This window comes from Sus scrofa, chromosome 15 (assembly GCF_054392235.1).
Source record: "Sus scrofa isolate SSC_HxYL_T2T_F1_AM1 chromosome 15, Sscrofa_HxYL_maternal_Yorkshire_Landrace_v2.0, whole genome shotgun sequence".
NCBI classification, from domain to species: Eukaryota; Metazoa; Chordata; class Mammalia; order Artiodactyla; family Suidae; genus Sus; species Sus scrofa.
Genome location: NC_139397.1, coordinates 60123389 through 60143111, shown reverse-complemented (window position 1 = coordinate 60143111; position 19723 = coordinate 60123389). Strand labels below are relative to the sequence as shown.

The following is a 19723-nucleotide window of genomic DNA, read 5'->3' as shown; positions in this document are numbered from 1 at the left end:
AAAAGCAGAAGTCGGGGGGGGGATCACAGAAAGGAAAAGGCCCAAAGGAAGATCACTGTTGGTCCGTCGGAGAATAGATTTGTGCCAAAGGGGCCCAAAATAATACATAATTGGCAAGCTTCTTGTCAACGCTGCTACTTTCGTCCCAGCAGAATTGTATGGCAGTTGTGTAAATTGCTATGAATAATTATCATTTTTGCAAAAATTATATCCAGGCAGAAAAGCAAGTGTCTTGGGCAGCGACATCTCTGAAATATCCAGATTTGGAAACAGGATTAACTGCCTCCAAAACCCGCCACCACAGCCTGCAATCACGTACATGTTGCAGCAACACAAGTGCAAGCACTCCCCTCCCCTGAAAATGGGTTTGTGGGGTCAGGGGGAGAGTGTGCCAAGTTGGTCCTGGACAAGACGCAGCTGTTGTCTGTGCCAGAAACGGGGACCTTAGAGGTTACTATGCCACCTCCCATTCAACTCAAGAAATTAGAATATGGTAGAATGAAAGAACTTTTTCATCAATTCATTCAACATATCCTTATGCGAACCCACTGCTTCCCAGGTGCTAGACCCTAGAGATATAAGACAGACACTGTTCCCTGCTTTACAAAGCTTACAGTTTCAGATAAAAACCTGGAAATTATGATAAAATCTGGGAAGGAAGCAAAGACTAACAGAGACGCTTAGCTTTCACAAAGTGATCTTTGAAAAGATGAAATTGGGGCCTAACACATGGGGAGGAGCTGTCCATGTGACGATTAAGAGCAAGGCCATTCCAAGCAGAGCGAACAGCATGTGCAAAGGCCCTGAGGTAGGAAAGTTCAGTGTCTGCAGTAGAGGGAAATATAGAGATAAAAATCTGCACATCGGACAAAGAATTATGGATCTAGAAGAACCATAGAGAGCTCTTTGCCAAACACCATTATTTTGTGTTTTCTATAGTTTAAAGTGTCTCTGTATCTTCCCTAAAGTCACAGAGACCAGTGGAGGAGGAGAACTAGGCTCCAGAATGCTGGACTATATTTCATGTTACCAAGCCCTCTCGTTAACCAAGTTGAACAACTGAGTTTACCCCAGTCTCATTCTCCCAAGATACTAGTAGCTCTGTGTGTCATACAACAAATGAATTCCAGATTTGGAAGCGCTATAGGAGTTCCTTATATGTGATTGCATCCATTCATCCATTCTTTCTTTCACTCACTTTCAACTACTTAGTGCAAGGAAGCCCATGTACCCACAGCATCACTCCTTTTCTGGGAACTGTACTTCATCACACTGTTCTTATGTCCTGTGTACCTGTCTGGACCTCCATGAGGAGGTCAGGATCTATCCCGAGCACCAGGGAATCTCCAGAGCTTACTTAGCTCAGAACATACAAGTTGCTCAATTAATATTTACTGAAAGCTGGGAGTTCCCATTGTGGCTCAGCAGAAATGAACCCAACTAGTATCCATGAGGATGCGGGTTCGATACCTGGCCCCATTCAGTGGGTTAAGAACCTAGCATTGCCGTGAGCTGTGGGGTAGTTCGCAGACAAGTTTTGGATCTCAAGTTGCTATGGCTGTAGTATAGGCTGGCAGATGCAGCTCTGATTTAACCCCTAGCCTGGGAACTTCCAAATGTCATAGGTGCAGCCCTAAAAATCAAAACCAAAACAAAACAAAAACCGTAATTTACTGAAAGCCGAATGCCTGGATGAATGAATAAGTGAAGGCTGAATATCCTCAGCTGTTATGTCCTCAGCTGTTCACTGGAAAATTCACCTGTGAGAACATAGTTCTGTATTCATACATGCCCCAGTCTCGTCTTCAGACCCTGCTGATAGAGAGTTGATACATCATTAAATGCTCATCCACTATTAAGACCATTAAAATCCAGTAGCAAATTTTACAATTACCCTGATATTCACAAATATTTTCTCAGTTTTATTTCTTGTTGTTTCCCATAGGTAATATAAATGCATGATTTCAAAATCAAAGCAATATAACAAGGTGACTTTGTGAAGTGTTACTCCCACATGGCCCTAGTTACTCTGTTCCCCAAGCCCCTTCCTCACCCCTCTAGGTTGCAGACTGTTTTGCCTAGGATAGTGTTAAGCTGTACCCATTGTCTTGGTATAAATATTAATAGTGTCCCCTTTCATTCTCAAAAATATCCCATTTATGCAAAAAATAATTTGATTACCCTAGCCATAGCTAATCATTTTCACTACTTCCTTCAAGCTTTTCTTCATGCAAAATGAAACAAATAAGAATATATATTCCTTTTTTTTTTGGCCACACCCTCAGGATATGGAAATTCCTAGGCCAGGTATCAAATCCAAGCTGCAGCTACAACCTATGCCACAGCTGTGGCAGGACCAGATCCTTAACCCAATGCTCCAGGCCAGAGATCAAATCCATGCCTCTGCAGCAACCAGAGCTGATACTTAAACCACTGCAGCACAGTGGGAACTCTTCAAATATATGTTCCTATTTTCCCTCTTTCTTATGTATTCTTTTCAGCACTTTGCTTTTCTTTTTCTTTCTTTCTTCCTTTTTTTCTTTTCTGGCTTCCCCATGGCATATGGAGCTCCCAGGCCAGGGATCAGATCCAAGTCTCAGTTGCAACCTATGCCACAGCTGCAGCAACATCAGATCCTTTAACCCACTGTGCAGGTCTGGTGTTGGAAACTGAGGCTGGACGCCTCTGTTGTGTCACAGTGGGAACTCCTTGCTTTTCTCCTTAACAACTTGCAGCCTTTCCCATAACATAACATAGAGGTGGTCTCCTCATCTTTTCTTTCTTTCTCTCACTCTCTTTTTTGTTTGTTTGTTTTTTTTGTTTTTTTTTGTTTTTTTTTGCAGCTGCATGGCATCCATTGCATAGATGACTATGGTATTTAACCATTCTGCTGTTGATGGGCAGTTGACTTATTTCCGCTTGTTTGCTGTTACAATCAATGTGGGAATGCTGTATCATTTACATGTGTGGAGTTGTGTCTATAGCAAAATACCCAGAAGTAGGATCACTAGGTCAAATGGCACATGCATCATCATCTGCAATTTTGATAGAAATTGCCAAATTTCCTCCCACTGGGGTTGTGACATTCTGCAATCCTAAAACAAGGTATGAGAAATCCTGATTTCCTAAAACCTTACTCTCAAATGTCATAGACTATATGGCTTGATCCAGAATTAGAAACTGTGACCTAGAGGGGCATACTGTTGATTAATTCCTTCCCCAGAACCTGACTGACTCCCTACACCTGCCAAAGAAATGGTAGCATATTAATATTTTGTTCTAATATGTGATATAAATTTTTTAAAATCTTTAAATCAAGGGCTTTCATCAATACTAAGAACTTCCAGTATTTTCCCATCTTTTTTCTTAATAATTAATAGTTTTTCTATTAAATCTCCTAACAATATAATTCTAACCAGGGATTCTTTAGTCTGATGTATAAAGATTACTAAGAACTGGAGTTCCCATTGTGGCTTAGCAAGTTAAGAACCCGACTAGTATCCATGAGAATGCAAGTTTGATCCCTGGCCTCTGTCAGTGGGTTAAGGATGTGTTGTTGCCTTGAGCTGTGGCATAGGCCAGCAGCTACAGCTACGATTCAGCCCCTAGACCAGGAACTTCCATATGCTGCTGGTGTAGATCTAAAAAAAAAAAAAAAAAAAGGAAGAAAACAAAACATTCTCTCTCTAGACTCCTCCAAGGATGATAATGGAAGGTGGTTATCTGAGGATAACAGTTGCGCTTCCATATGGTCCAGCTGCTTTTTCCCAGGGGAAGATTTGACCTCTCTGATGACCTCTGAGTTTGATTTCTTTAAAGAAACTGGTTAGTGAAATTGTAACCATATTCACAACCTTTCAGAATTAGATTTCAAGGGAGTAGAGTACCTGTTTGCTGATGTTAGCTGTAGCTGACAATGATGAATGCCGGTGGGAGCATTCATCACTGCAAAGAGAAAAGATAAAATAGACAAGATATATGCAAAAGGAAAAAGTGTACTGTGGAATATTTTCATGCCAATCAATACAGCTGTACCTCATAATTTTGTAGAACCTCAGAGACTTCCACTTTATAAATTTATAACAACTCACTTAACCCAATCTAAATTCTGAGACATTTAATTTTCTCCTATCATAAACATCTGTTACAGACAATTTTGAACTCCAGTCTGATTATTTTCTTGAGTTCAATTCTTAGAAGAGAGGTTAGAAGATTAAAGGATATGCATCTTAGAAGGGTTTTGACAGCTATTGCCAAACTGCTCTGCAGAAGAGTTGTACCAATCTAGACTCCCATGATCAGGGACCCCCCTCCCCACACCACTGTGAACTTAGGGCATTATTAGTCTTTGAAATATTTGTCAAGTATATGAGTGGAAAAGCTAGCTTATTGTTGTTGTAATTTACATTTATGTGCTTACATTTTCCACATTTTTATTAAGGTCCAATTTACCAAGCTGTTAAAGATTCAACAAGAAAAATGGAAGCTGATAGCCATTCTTTTTTCCAGTGTGCCTTGTGCAATGGCTGGTTCCGCTTGGCAGGCTTCAACTGAGTGCCCTGAGGTCCAAAGCCTCAGCTATCACACAGCAAGGTGCTGATGAGGCTAAGAAATCTGAGCCTGTGTCCCAACCCTTTGTGTCTTGCATCAAAACCACGATCTTTCACAAGATTGCAGAATGCTGTCTTAAGGCTGAAGAAACATATCTCCTTTTCTTTCTTTCTTTCTTTTTTTTTTTTTTTTCTGCTTTTTAGTGCCATACTTGCAGCATATAGAGGTTCCTAGGCTAGGGGTCTAATTGGAGCTAGAGCTGCTGGGCTACACCACAGCCACAGCAACGACAGATCTGAGCTGCATCTGTGACCTACACCGCAGCTCATGGCCAGCTGGATCCTGAACCCAGTGAGTGAGGCCAAGGATCAAACCCACATCCTCTTGGATCCTAGTTGAGTTTGTTAACCACTGAGCCATAATGGGAACTCACATCTCTTTTAAACAGAGTTTATCTACGATGAAAGACCTTTGCTGTTGGGAATATGTTGGAGTAAAAAAAAAAAAAAAAAAAATTAGAAACCTGAATGTGAAAAGCAGTTCCAACAGCAAGAGGCCTTTTGCTTTGGGGGACAAAGATCAATCAAGAGCCTTCTCTGAATGTAGAAGGAAGTTTTATAACTGAGATGATCAAAAGGTTTCCTTTGCAGCACCTGCAGTTTGGGTTTGAGTTCATCTTGCCCTCTGTGTTACTGACCCAAGGGTACAGGCTTTGGTTTCCTCATAGTCTGCAATGATTGCCTCGGTCAGCAGCACAATGGGGTGAAAGCTTTGGGGCTTTAGAGGATTGCAAATGATAGCCAATCACAGCTTCAAAAGCATAAAATGGCATTTTTATCACACAGTCAATGAAGTCCTCTGGTTTTCTTCATAGAAACAGAAATTATTATATTGCATAGGGCCATCTTTTTCTTTGAAATGGAAGAAAAATCCACTTCCAATTCAGGTAGGATGTTGAGGAGTGAATGCTTTATGGAATTACATGCTTGTACAGACAAGGGACTGCTGAAGAACTATAGAAACCAAACTTACTGAAGGGTGGAAAAGGTCTGGCAGAACATTCAAGCCACAAAAAGTGCTTCACTCATAGCAAAAATGTGCTTAGCAGCCCGTGTTCAGTGGTTCCACATCAGGTTTGCTTCTCCTTGGAGCAGGGGTGGCCCCAGCACATGCCCTCACATCTGGCATTCCAGCACCCAGCAGGGACCACCCCTTCAGGAGAGAGGACAGAACTGCATCTTAGAGCCTGGGGGACTCAGAATGTGCCAAAGTAAACTCCTTGCAGCAGGTTAACAGCCAGCCCAGAGGAGATCAGTAGACACCCGGCAGGACCATCCTTCTTCCACTCCCCCAGGGCCTCTCAAGGCCCATCACCCATTAGCTCTTTCTCTATGGGAGCAGGAGGAAGGCTCTATACACACTCACATCCCTTTACAGACGAGGTATAGGATGGCTAAGGTTTCTAGAGATGGGGAGCCACTGGAACGGGCAGAGATGAAACCAAATCAGCTCTGAGTTGCTAATGTTAAAGTTGATCAGGGAGACGTGGAGGTTATTGCAACTATTCTCTCTGCTTTCATCTATGTTTGAAAATTTTCATTAAAAAATACTTTTTAAAAATTATGAGAGGAGTTCCTGTTGTGGTGCAGCGGAAACAAATCCGACTAGGAACCATGAGGTTGCAGGTTTGATCCCTGGCCTTGCTCAGTGGGTTAAAGATCTGGCATTGCCATGAGCTGTGGTGTAGGTTACAGATGCAGCTTGTATCTGGTATTGCTGTGGCTATGGCGTAGGCCAGCATTTGTAGCTCCAATTCAACCCCTACCCTGGGAACCTCCATGTGCTTCAGATGCAGCCCTAAAAAGAAAAAAAAAAAAAATTGAGACAGGGAGTTCCATTCACGACTCAGTGTTTAACGAACCTGACTAGTATCCACAAAGATGTGGATTCGATCCCTGGCCCCCATCAGTAGATTAAGGATCTGGTGTTGCTGGTTACCAGATGAGGCTTGGATCCTGCATTGCTGTGGCTGTGGTGTAGGCTGCCAGCAATAGCTCTGATTCGACCCTTAGCCTGGGAACCTCCACATGCCTCAGGGTATAGCCATAAAAAAGAAAAAAAGAAAAAAATCATGAGACAGTGAAAAAAACAAAAACAAGAAACAAATCCTCTCTAAAAATCAGAGTGAGGGGAGCTAGGAGGTTCCTGCAGAGCACTGTCCTGTACACAGCTTCTGGCCAATAACTGGATGACAGCAATAAGGCTCAGAACAGTGACATGGGGAAAGCCTGATACAGAGGAACCCAGTAGATATACAGGCAGTTCAGGAATCTAACCTTTGAATAAGTACTTCAGATGACTCGGGGCCAAGTAATTGGCCCAAGGGCCACAGTTTGAAAAACTCTTCACTCATGAATTTGATTTTTAGCTTCCATTGGGCTCACTTCCTTTACTTTAGCACAGCCACTCTAGCAGTAGGATGTGGGCAATCGACTTACAATATTAGGGCTAAGGGTTTGAAAACTTTGAAGATGGGTAAGTGCTTTTCAAATGCTCTACGCTTGATTACTGCAGCCCCAACATGTTTCATGCTTTTTTGACAATCTTCCCGAGTAATCTATTTTTTTTTTTTTTGGTCTTTTTAGGGCTGTACCCACAGCATATGGAGGTTCCCAGGCTAGGGGTCAAATCGCAGCTATAGTTATCAGACTACACCACAGCCATGGCAGTGCCTGATCCTTAACCCATAGAGAGAGGTCAGGGACAGAATCCGAATCCTCATGTATCCTGGTCTGGTTCCTTAAGGTTGAGCCACAGCAAGAACTCCTGAGGGAATGTTTTCTTATTCCAAATTTTTCTCAAAAATGTCTTGATGGAAAACTGGAAATAAAATGACAAAATGCTAATTTAATACTGAGGTAGGTAGAAAGGAGGGAGATCCTTCATTATTTAAAAGTCTTCGAATTTCACCACACCAAAAACCTATAAAAATGAAAATACAGAGAACAATAACTCAGATGAGGGAGAAAGGAAAAACCCCAGAAAATCAGCTAAGTGATGAGGAGATTCTTAGCCTCCAGGAAAAAGACTTTAGACTGTTGATGCTGAAGATGATGCAAGACATTGGAAATAAACTAGAGGCAAAGATGGATAACTTACAGGAAACACTGACCAAAGAGATACAAGATATAAAACTTAAACAAGAGGGGATGCAAAATACAATAACTGAAATAAAAAATTCACTAGAAGCAGCTAACAGCAGAATACAGGAGGCAGAATGAATAAGTGAGGTGGAGGACAGATTAGAAGAAATTATGGATGCAGAACAGAAAAGAGAAAAAAGATTGAAAACAATTGACGAGAGTCTCAGAGAACTCTGGGACAACGTTAAACACACCAACATCTGTATTATAGGGGTGCCAGAAGAAGAGAGAGAGAAGGGGACAGGAAAAATATTCCAAGAAATAATAGCCAAAAACTTCCCTAACATGGGAAAGAAACCACTCACTCAAATCCAAGAAGCACAACGAGTACCATATAAAATAAACCCAAGGAGGAATACACCAAGACATATTAATCAAACTAACCAAAATTAAAGACAAACAGAAAATACTGAAAGCAGCTAGGGAAAAGAAACAAATAACATACAAGGGAACCCTGATAAAGTTCTTGGCAGATGTTTCAGCAGAAACTCTGCAGGCCAGAAGGGAGTGGCATGATATACTTAATGTGAAGAAAGGAAAAAACCTCCAACCAAGATTACTTGACCCAGCAAGGCTCTCATTCAGATTTGAAGGAGAAATCAAAACTTTCACAGATAAGCAAAAGCTGAGAGAATTCAGCAACACTAAACCAGCCTTACAACAAATACTAAATGAACTTCTCGAGGCAGAAAAGAAAAGACAGCAACAAGAAACAAAAATACCACAAATGACAAGGCTCACCAGTAAAGGTATATATACAGTAAAGATACAAAATCATCCATGCACAATTATGCCACCAAAATCAGAAATCATGAGAAGAGGTGGGTACAAGTGCAGGACACTGGAGATGAACTTGCAATTAAGAGAAAAACAACTTAAAACAATCTCATATATATATGAGACTCTTATATCAAAACTTCAGAATAACTGCAAACCAGAAATCTAAAATTGGTACACAAAGAAAAATCAACTCAAATACAGCACTAAAGATAGTCATCAAACCAGAAGAGGAGAGAACAAGAGAAGGAAAGAAAAAAGAGCAACACAAATGAATACAAAGCAATTAATAAAATGGTAATAAGAACATATATATCAATAATTACCTTAAATGGTAATGGGCTAAACGCCCCAACCAAAAGACATAGACTGGCTGAATGGATACAAAAACAAGACCCATATATATGCTGTCTTCAAGAGACCCACTTCACTTCTAGGGACACATACAAATTGGAAGTGAGAGGATGGAAGAAAATATTCCATGCAAACGGGGATCAAAAGAAAGCTGGAATACAAATGCTCATATCAGACAAAATAGACTTTAAAATGAAGAATATTTTAAGGGACAAGGAAAGTCATTACATAATGATCAAAGGACCAATCCAAGAAGAAGATACAAGAACTGTAAATATCTACACACCCAACATAGGTTCACCACAATCTATAAGGCAACTGCTAACAACCTTAAAAGAACAAATCAACAATAACACAATCATAGTGGGGGACTTTAACACCCCACTTACAGCAATGGACAGATCATCCAGACAGAAAATCAATAAGGAAACACAGGCCCTGAATGAAGCATTAGACCAGATGGACTTCCTAGATATTATAGGACATTCCATCCAAAAGCAACAGAATACACATTCTTCTCAAGTGCACAGGGAACGTTCTCTAGGATTGATCACATCCTGGGCTACAAATCTAACCTTGGTAACTTTAAGAAAATTGAAATCATGTCAAGCATCTTTTCCAACCACAACGCTATGTGACTGGAGATCAACAACAAGAACAAAACTGCAAAAAAACACAAACACATGGAATCTATACAACTAGCTCCAAAGCAACCAATGGCTCACTGAAGAAATCAAAGAGGAAATTAAAAAATACCTAGAAGCAAATGACAACAAAGATACAACAGTCCAAAACCTATGGGATGCAGCAAAAGCCATTCTAAGAGGAAAGTTTATAGCAATACAAGCCCACCTCAGGAAACAAGAAAAACTCAAAAAAAAAAAGCTAACTTTACATCTAAAGCAGCTCGAGAGAGAAGAACAGACAAGATCTAAAGTTAGCAGAAGGAAAGAAATCATAAAGATCAGAGCAGAAATCAATGAAATAGAAACAAAGAAAACCACAGAAAAGATCAGTGAAACGAAAACCTGGTTCTTTGAAAAGATCAACACAATTGATAAACCCCTAGCCAGACTTACCAAGAAAAAAAAGAGAGAGAGAACTCAAATCAATAAAATCAGAAATGAAAAAGGAGAAGTAACAATGGACATCACAGAAATACAAAGGATCATAAAAGACTACTATATGCAACTAGATGCCAATAAAACAGAAAACCCAGAAGAAATGGACAAATTCTTGGAAAAGAACAATCTTCCAAGACTAAACCAAGATGAAATAGAAAAGATGAATGGACCAATCACAACAACTGAAGTTGAAACTGTGATTAAAAAACTTCCAACAAACAAAAGTCCAGGACCAGATGGCTTCACAGGTGAATTCTATCAAACATTTAGAGAAGAGCTGACACCTCTCCTTCTGAAACTATTCCAAAAAACGGCAGAGGAAGAGATACTCCGAAACTCATTCTATGAGGCCACCATCACCCTGATACCAAAACCAGACAAAGATACCACAAGAAAAGAAAACTACAGGCCAATTTCACTCATGAACATCGATACAAAAATCCTCAACAAAATACTAGCAAACCGCATCCAACAATACACTAAAAGGATTGTACATCATGATCAAGTGGGATTTATCCCAGGGATGCAAGGATTCTTCAATATCTGCAAATCCATCAGTGTGATACATCATATTAACAAACTGAAGAATAAAAACCATATGATCCTCTCAATAGCTGAAGAAAAAGCTTTTGACAAAATCCAACACCCATTTCTGATAAAAACCCTTCAGAAAGTGGGCATAGTGAGAACCTACCTCAACATGTTAAAGGCCGTATATGACAAACCCACAGCAAACATCATTCTCAATGGTGAAAAGCTGAAAGAATTCCCACTGAGATCAGGGACAAGACAAGGATGTCCTCTCTCACCACTACTCTTCAACATACTTTTGGAAGTCCTAGCCACGGCAATCAGAGAAGAAAAAGAGATAGAAGGAATCCAAATTGGAAAGGAAGAAGTCAAACTATCCCTATTTGCAGATGACGTGATACTATACCTAGAGAATCCTAAAGACTCTACCAGAAAACTGTTAGAGCTCATCCATGAATTTGGCAAAGTCGCAGGATACAAAATTAATACACAGAAATCGACGGCATTTCTATACACTAACAATGAAAGAGCACAATGAAAACAATGAAAACTGGACAGCCACATGGAAAAGAATGAAATTAGAACACTCCCTAACACCATACACAAAAATAAACTCCAAATGGATTCAAGACCTAGATATAAGACCAGGGGAGTTCCCGTTGTGGCACAGTGGTTAATGAACCTGACTAGGAACCATGAGGTTGCAGGTTCAATCCCTGGCCTTGCTCAATGGGTTAAGGATTTGGCATTGGCATGAGCTGTGGTGTAGGTCACAGACATGGCTCAGATCCCGTGTTGCTCTGGCTCTGGTGTAGGCTGGGGTACAGCTCTGATTAGACCCCTAGCCTGGGAACCTCCATATGCTGCAGGAGTGGCCCTGGAAAGGCAAAAAGACAAACAAATAAATGAATAAATAAATAAATGAAGACCTAGATATGAGACCAGATACTATAAAACTCCTAGAGGAAAACATTGTCCAAACCGTCTCTGACATAAACAACAGCAGCATCTTCTCAGATCCACTTCTTAGAGCAATGACAGTAAAAACAAAAATAAACAAATGGGACCTAATCAAACTTCAAAGTTTCTGCACAGCAAAGGAAACCCTAAACAAAACAAAAACACAATCCACAGAATGGGAGAAAATTTTTGCAAATGAATCAATTGACAAGGGCTTAATCTCCAAAATTTATAAACACCTTCTACAGCTCCATCCCCAAAAAACAAACAACCCCATCAAAAAATGGGCAGAAGATCGAAATAGACAGTTCACCAAAGAAGACATATGGATGGCCAAAAAACACATGAAAAGATGTTCAACATCACTCATTATTAAAGAAATGCAAATCAAAACCTTACAAGAGGAAATTGTGCCATCAGATGGCCTTCCAACTTAAACTGCAGCATCAACTCTTCCTTCATCCCTAGACTACTGGCCCATCCTGCAGATTTTAGACTTGCCAGCTATACTTATGTTAACAGATTCCTTAAAATGATTCTCTTTATATATGTGTGTGTGTACATGTGTGTGTGTATGTGCAGGTATACACATATAAGTGTGTGTGTATTTTTCATATATATATATTTGTGTACTTGAAACCCCTAAATGACTTGGAGTCCTTGCATATCCATAGATGTACATAAAAAAGAGTGAACACTACACATATTCATGTATCTGCTTTGGGACTAGAGGTCAAAATACCTTTTCTAGAGACCTTGTTGAGTCCACTTGCTTATTACTGCCTTTTTAGACTTCCTTGGACTGTGAACTCTGTTTGCCTACTGAAAACCACGACAACAGCTTTGCTTCTTTTTGATTTGTTTGTCTCATTTCATTTTAGACTCCACATGTAAGTGAAATCATGCTGTATTTTTTTTTGTCTGACTTACTCACTTAGCATAATGCCCTCAAGGTCCATCCTTGTTGTTGCAAATGGCAAGATTCCATTCTTTGTCATGGCTGAGTAATATTTGTGTGTGTGTGCATGCGTGTGTCATGTGTATTACGTCTATCCATTCAGCCATTGATGGGCACTTAGATTGTTTCCATGTCTTGTCTATTATGAATAATGCTGCAGTGAAAATAGTGGAAAATTTTTTCAAATTAGTGTTTCTGTTTTCTTCAAATAAATACCCATGAGTAGAATTCCTGGATCATATTGTAGTTCTATTTTTTATTTTTTGAGGAACCACCAAACTCTTTTCTGGAAAGCCATTTGATAAGCAAATAGGAAAGAAACTATCAAGAGAAGTTTAGGTAATATAATTTTCATAGTAATTCACCTTCTGAGACCCTGTCCTTAGAAAACAACAACATCACTAACACACTTAGACAAAGACTTATGTCCAAGGATGTGGCAGACTTACTTACCAGGGCAAAAGTCTGAAATAAATGAAATGTTCAAATGTAGGAGAATGATTAAATAATCTATTATACACCTATAGGAACATTGTCCATCAGAGAAAATGTGTCTCCCTAAAATAAAATAATAAAATATATAAATATATAACAATATATTTGTAAATATATTTACTATACATAATATGTAATAAGAAATATTTTACCAAAATGGAGGAATTCCCATTGTGGCTCAGCAGTAACGAACCAGACTAGTGTCCAAGAGGACATGGGCTCAATCCCTGGCCCTACTCGGTCGGTTAAGGATCTGGCGTTGCTGCAAGCTATGATGTAGGTTGAGGATGTGGCTTGGATCTGGTGTTGATGTGGCTGTGGTGTAGGCCGGCAGCTGCAGCTCCAATTGACTCTAGCCTGGGAACATCCATATGCTGTGGGTTCAGCCCTAAAAAGACAAAAAAAAAAAAAAAAAAAAAAAAAAAAAAAAAGATAATGGTGAAATAGTATAAAGTGAAAAAAGAAGATGCAAACCTGTAAGTACTTACTGAAAAAACCTAAATGTCCATCAGGAAATGAATGGATAAATGAGATATGAAATACACACACACACACACACACACACACACACACACACACGGAATAGTTATCAGTCCTTCAAAGGAAAGAAATTCAGATACATGCCACAGCATGGATGAATATTGAAAATATTATACTAAGTGAAATAAGCCAGACACAAAGGGACTAATGATGTATGATTCCATTTATAGAGGTACCTAGAATATGTAAATTCACAGAGACAGAAAGTAGAATGGAGGTTATCAGGGACTGGGGGAGGAATGAATAGGGAATTATAATTTAATGAGCACAGAGTTTCAGTTTGGGATGATAAAAAGTTCTGAAATGGATAGAGGTGGTGGTTGTACAAGGTTGTGAATGTATTTAACACCATTGAATTGTATTCTAAAAGTGTTTAGGAGTTCCCGTTGTGGCTCAGTGGTTAACGAATCCGACTGGGAACCGTGAGGTTGCGGGTTCGGTCCCCGCCCTTGCTCAGTGGGTTAAGGACCCGACGTTGCTGTGAGCTGTGGTGTAGGTTACAGACGCGGCTCGGATCCCGCGTTGCTGTGGCTCTGGCATAGGCTGGTGGCTGTGGCTCCGATTAGACCCCTAGCCTGGGAACCTCCATATGCCGCGGGAGCAGTCCTAGAAAAGGCAAAAAGACAAAAAATAAAAAATAAAATAAAATAAAATAAATAAGTGTTTAAAATGATTGATTTTATGTTAGGTGTATTTTACCACAATAAAAAGTATGCAAAGAAAAATACATGCAAATTTACCCTCCAAAAATGCATGCTTTGAAATATAGGATAATGTGTAATTGGATATTAAAATGTAATCTCTGGATACCTATTAATTCATTTTAAAGTATGGATTGGAGTTCCCATCGTGGCTAAGTGGTTAATGAACCCAACTAGTATTCATGAGAACTCAGGTTCGATCCCTGGCCTTGCTCAGTGGGTTAGGGATCCCACGTTGCTGTGGCTGTGGTATAGGCTGGCAGCTATAGCTCTGATTTGACTCCTAGTCTGGGAACCTCCATTTGCCATGGGTGCGGCCCTAAAAATACAAAAGACAAAAAAAAAAAAAATTACGGATTGATTCACACAAAAGAACTATGGTATTGAACACCGACCATGTGTCAGTTACTCTTCCAGGGTCTGGGAATAGAGCTGGGCAAACAGGACAGGTGGCCCCTTACTCTAAATGCAGGGGGTAAAAGATAATGAGATTATAAGAAATTCTTTCTTTTTTGACTCTTTTTATATTTTTTTAAATCCTTCACGCTGAGAATATTATTTTTATATTTGGGTGAAAAGCATAAGTGAAAGAAGGGAAGCAATTATGAAAAGCAATATTGGCTCGAGATGGACATTCTGCCTTGGTATAACCTCATCCATCCAGAAAGGAAGAGGTCTGCTGCTGATGAGTGAGGGGCTGATAGGGATCAGAACTTGTGGAACCAGAGAGACCTGTGGTTCCTGCTTCATCTTGCCATCCCGCTCTTCTCCCTGTTGTGTTTTGGGCTTTCCAGCTTCCAAAAGCCTCTGGATGGCGGTTATTCTCTTAGTCCTGCCCACTGCATCCCATTCCCGTGGTTTACATCTGTGTTCGAGAGACTAAGAGCTTCATTCTTCTGGTGTCAGGATTTTACTCCTTTGGAAACAGTCCTGCCGTAACTTTTGAATCATGGTATTTGGCCCTCTCTCTACTTACAAAAGGCCATGAAACGTCTTCTAGAGACTCACGAAGCTGATCTGAAAATATCAGGCAGAGGTCAGTAGACTTCCTGGCTCAGCACCTCTCCACCAAGGAATTGTTGCTAATTGTTGGCTCCTCTTACAACAGAGCAAAACTGAGACTATTTTCAGGGCTTTGCAATGTAGAAAGTCCTCCATGGCCTCATTTCTCCATCCGCTTTCCACCTAGTTTTTGTACTTTTTGGTCTAATATGGCTGGGATCAGGGGAGGGAGCTTGAAAAGGCAAAAAAGAAAAAAAGAAAAAAAAAAGGAATTAGACCGAAAAAAGTTAGAGAGATGAGAATTGGTAAAGATGAGGTACATGTATGTATATATGGATGCTACAGTAGTTTATGGGTAAACCTTTCAGAATCAATTATAAAACTAAAGCAAACAATAAAAGAATTCTGAAAGATAGCAAGATATAAAGTTAATACTCAGAAATCAATAGCCTTCATAATAATAACCAGTTAGAGGATATAATGATAAAGAAAATCCCACTGACAATAGCAAAAAAATAAAATTAAGTATTTAGAAGTAAATTTAACGAAAAATGTAAAAAAAAAGTGAGTAAAACAGCAAAATATTTGTAAAAGATACAAAATAGACTCAATCAAATGAAGACATTCATTTTTGGATAAGACAATTCATCATAAAAATGAATGAATAGGATTTATTTGAGTTTCTTGATGATAATGCCAAGAACCTCCCCCTTCCAGCTGCCACCACTGCCTGCAATCTTCCATAACCTTTGGCCTAGGTATCTATTTTAGTCAGCATTTTCCACACTCTGTCAGAAACCTCTCTTGTCATTGAACTAGATTTTGGAGGTATGAACATCTGGTTTTTAGACTGCGAGTCCCCTAAAGGCTGTTATGATATTTAATTCTAGCAATTCGGTGAATGTTTAATTTATCAGTCTATGATGCATAAATAAAACCATCTTTGATGGCTTCATGTTTGTCTTACTCCAAGACAAATTTTACTCCGTATATCTTCCCCGCAAAAACTGACTTCTTTCTTCTCCATTTTCATTTCTTTTTATCTCTCTCTCCCCCAAATCTCCAGTTATCAGTTCCTAGCAGTGAAAATTCCTTCTCTACTCTCTGTCCCTCCGTGTTCATATCTAGCAGCCTTATATAGGAGAGACTATGTGGTTTGGTGGTTTTAAAGCACAGACTGCCTGAGTTCAAATTTGGATTCTACCCCTTGGTTGTAATTTCTGTGTGCCTCGGTGACTTCATCTATAAATTGGGACTAATTAGAGAAACTATGCGATAGCGTTGTTGGGGGCGGGGTAAGGAATGCAAGGCATCTAGTGTGGAATCTGGCAACTGAAGAAAGATTCAATGACTGTCCATTGGGAGTGATGTTACCTGAATGAGTGTAGGCAGTAAAATTATTTAGGAAAGCAGTCCTGCCTTCATGGCCTTTGTCCAACTCCTGACTCCATCCTATGAGGAGAAAATGGATCACCAACTTGTGAGGACAAATCTGGAAGAATGGGTTTGGCCCCAGAGAAGAAGTGACTGAGATGCCACAGCTACCACTTGCTCAGCACCTTCCAGCACAGCGAGCACTTCCTTGTCCTTCAAAGCCCTTGACGCTGCAGCACCCGTGCCATATGCATATGCTCCTGGGATTCGGTGCCCCTGCCTAGCACCTAGAAGAAGCTGCAACCTAGCAATATGAGCCATGTGCCAGGGGCCCACAATCAACGAGTGACAAGCTGAGCTGAGAGTCCAAGACTTTGGAGGACCAACCGAGGACCTTTGGGAGACACAGCGCTGCTGGGTCTGGTCTTCATTTCCCATTTAATCTATTACATCTACCCTGCTTCTGGGAGCCTTGCCTTCCTAGTCACCCCCCAGCTACATCCCCCACCCCCACCCCCACCCCAATTCCTGGATGCCACAGATGCAAAACATGAGTGTCCCCGCCCCTCTTCACATACCTAGTGGGTCTTGAGGATAAGCCACTAACCCAGACTGGGTCCCATGGCCTGGCCACAATTGCTTGGCTCAGGTGATTCCCAGACGGACCTTGCCACAAGACCTGGCACCTTCCAGGAGCATCTGGGGTGTTCACTTAGTTCCTAGCCCTCTCTCTCCCTGTGCTGTCTCTTGCAAAACACTCCCTCCTGGAGGCTGACCTGTTGCCCTCTCTAGTCTCTAGGCAGTGGGGAGGCAGCCTTATTCTGAATCCCAGTGTAGTTGTCAGTGGCCTTGGCAGCAGCCTGGCCTCATCTCTGGGATTTGAACGGACCCAGAGTGCCATTTCCTGCCATAAACAGACAGATGTCAGGGAACAGCGCTTTGTCTTCTCAGCTCCTGAGCACTTGAAGCTGCTACATCCCCCGATCCCAGGCCTTGCCCACCTGACTATAAACGTTCTTTACCCCCTGCTTCAGAAACTAGGGCCCACCTTCTTTCTTTCCTCCCCCACCTGTGTTCTCAAAGAACCCATGATATTGTGCATCCAAGTAGTCTCAATCTCATCACAACCTCAAGATGCTAATATCACTCTATGGAGTAGAATTAGACTGTCCACTCCAACGTAACTTTGGGCACATTATCTTATTATCTTACTGCTTTGAGACTTTACTTCCTTTCAGTTGTGATGTGCATTAAATTAGATGACATCTCTCTGCTATAAAACTGTGTATTTAGGAGTTCCCATCGTGGCACAGTGGTTAACGAATCTGACTAGGAACTATGAGGTTGCAGGTTCTATCCCTGGCCTTGCTCAATGGGTTAAGGATCCGGCGTTGCTGTGGCTCTGGCGTAGGCCAGTGGCTACAGCTCCGATTCGACCCCTAGCCTGGGAACCTCCATATGCTGTGGGAGCGGCCCTAGAAGAGGCAAAAAGACCAAAAAAAAAAAAAAAAACCTGCGTATTTAGAGCCGAAACATCTTTTCTGTTACCTGAGGACTTTGAGAGAGAAAGCATGGTTATCAGTCTAATGACTTTAAGTATGTCTGTCTATCTTCCAGGGGGAGATACAGCAAATTTTCTCTACTATGGATAAAGAGTTCTAGTCTTTATTTCCAACTCGTATCCCTCATGCTTTAGAATGAGCTTTTCTATCTTATGTCTTTTTTTTCTTTTTTTCTTTTTTCTTTTTTTTAACTTTCAGATCTACCTTTGACACTTCTGTAAAATACCCTCAACTTTTGACATTAAGCTTCTTGCACGAAAAGTGTGATAATTTCCAGGACTTCCTGTCATGGCTCAGTGGTAGCAAACCGGACTACTATCCATGAGGATGTGGATTCAGTCCCTTGCCTCGCTCAGTGGTTTAAGGATCTGGTGTTGCAGTGATCTGGGGTGTAGGTCGCAGATGCGGCTGGGATCCTGCATTGCTATGGCTGTGGTGTAGGCTGCAGCCCCAATTTGACCTCTAGCCTGGGAACTTCCATATGCTGCAGATGTGGCCATAAAGAGAAAAAAAAAAGAGCATGGTACTTTCCTTCAGTCTGAAAGTACTTTGGAGACATAAAATAATGAAAATAACTTTTGAAGTGAAGCGTCACCCTGATGCAATTATAAAACATTGAAGTTGCTAAGACTTCAGCTATGTCAAAGCTTTGTACTTTTGTCTCTTGATATGTTCTATAATTGTTAGCTAAATGATTAATTTTTATAATTCTTTTCTCATTTCTGCTTCTTAGATTTTTTTAAAAAATTTCTTTGTTTTTTGATGGAGCAGAAATAGCTCCCACAATATCCCTGTAGAAGCTTCATTAATTCAGTAACTCATTCATTCAACAAATAAACTACCGCAATCTTTATTTATTCAAATTCTTTTACCAAAAAGCATTCCTTTTAGGTCTTCACAAACCCAAAACATCTGTTTGAAATGAGAAATTAAATCATCCATGCTTGTAGGCATGTTGATTGGTAGAAAATTTTGGATCATTATTTGGATTTTTAGAAATCCAACCCAATAATATTATTAATTCATCCCTCCAATTTTGTGCTCCTAGGAACATGGTCATATTCACCTCCCAGTCCTCATGGCATCTAGGTGAGGCCCTGTGACTGGCCGTCACAAGTGGACTGCAGAGGAAGTGACACTGCCACTCGGGGTCTAAGGAAGTTCTCTTCCTACCTCCCCCATTTGCCAACTGGATGATTCCAGGATGATGGTGAAATCTTGGATTGAAGACAGCAAAACTGCACGAAAGGAGATGCGTCCCCCTGAATTATTATGTGGAAGGCCACCTGCCTAACAGGTGACTGGAGGGTGAGGTGACTCATTAGAGTTCTGGGATTGTCTGATACAGCACTTAGCAGACCTGGTGAGTACATTCCTTTCATCCTTTTTTTTTTTTTTTTTTTTTTTTTTTTGGCTGCCCTGCAGCATATGGAATTCCTGGGCCAGGGATTAGATCTGAGCTACAGCTGTGACCTATGCTGTAGCTTCGGCAATGCTGGATCCTTTTTAACCCACTGTACTAGGTTCAGGGATGGAACCCGCATCCCAGAACTCCAGAGATACTGCAGTGGGATATTTTGGCTATAGTTTG

At 40.6% G+C, this 19723-nt stretch overlaps 1 long non-coding RNA gene across 2 annotated transcripts in view; it reads left to right on the top strand.

Annotated features, from left to right (window-relative positions):
- Positions 1 to 19495, top strand: part of LOC146395868 (uncharacterized) — a 187514-nt gene extending 168019 nt beyond the window's left edge. For both annotated transcript variants that reach the window (XR_014830449.1, XR_014830448.1), the window contains one exon: positions 19181 to 19495. This is a non-coding gene — a long non-coding RNA (uncharacterized LOC146395868). The remainder of the gene's footprint in view (positions 1 to 19180) is intronic.
- Positions 19496 to 19723: the final 228 nt, after the last annotated feature.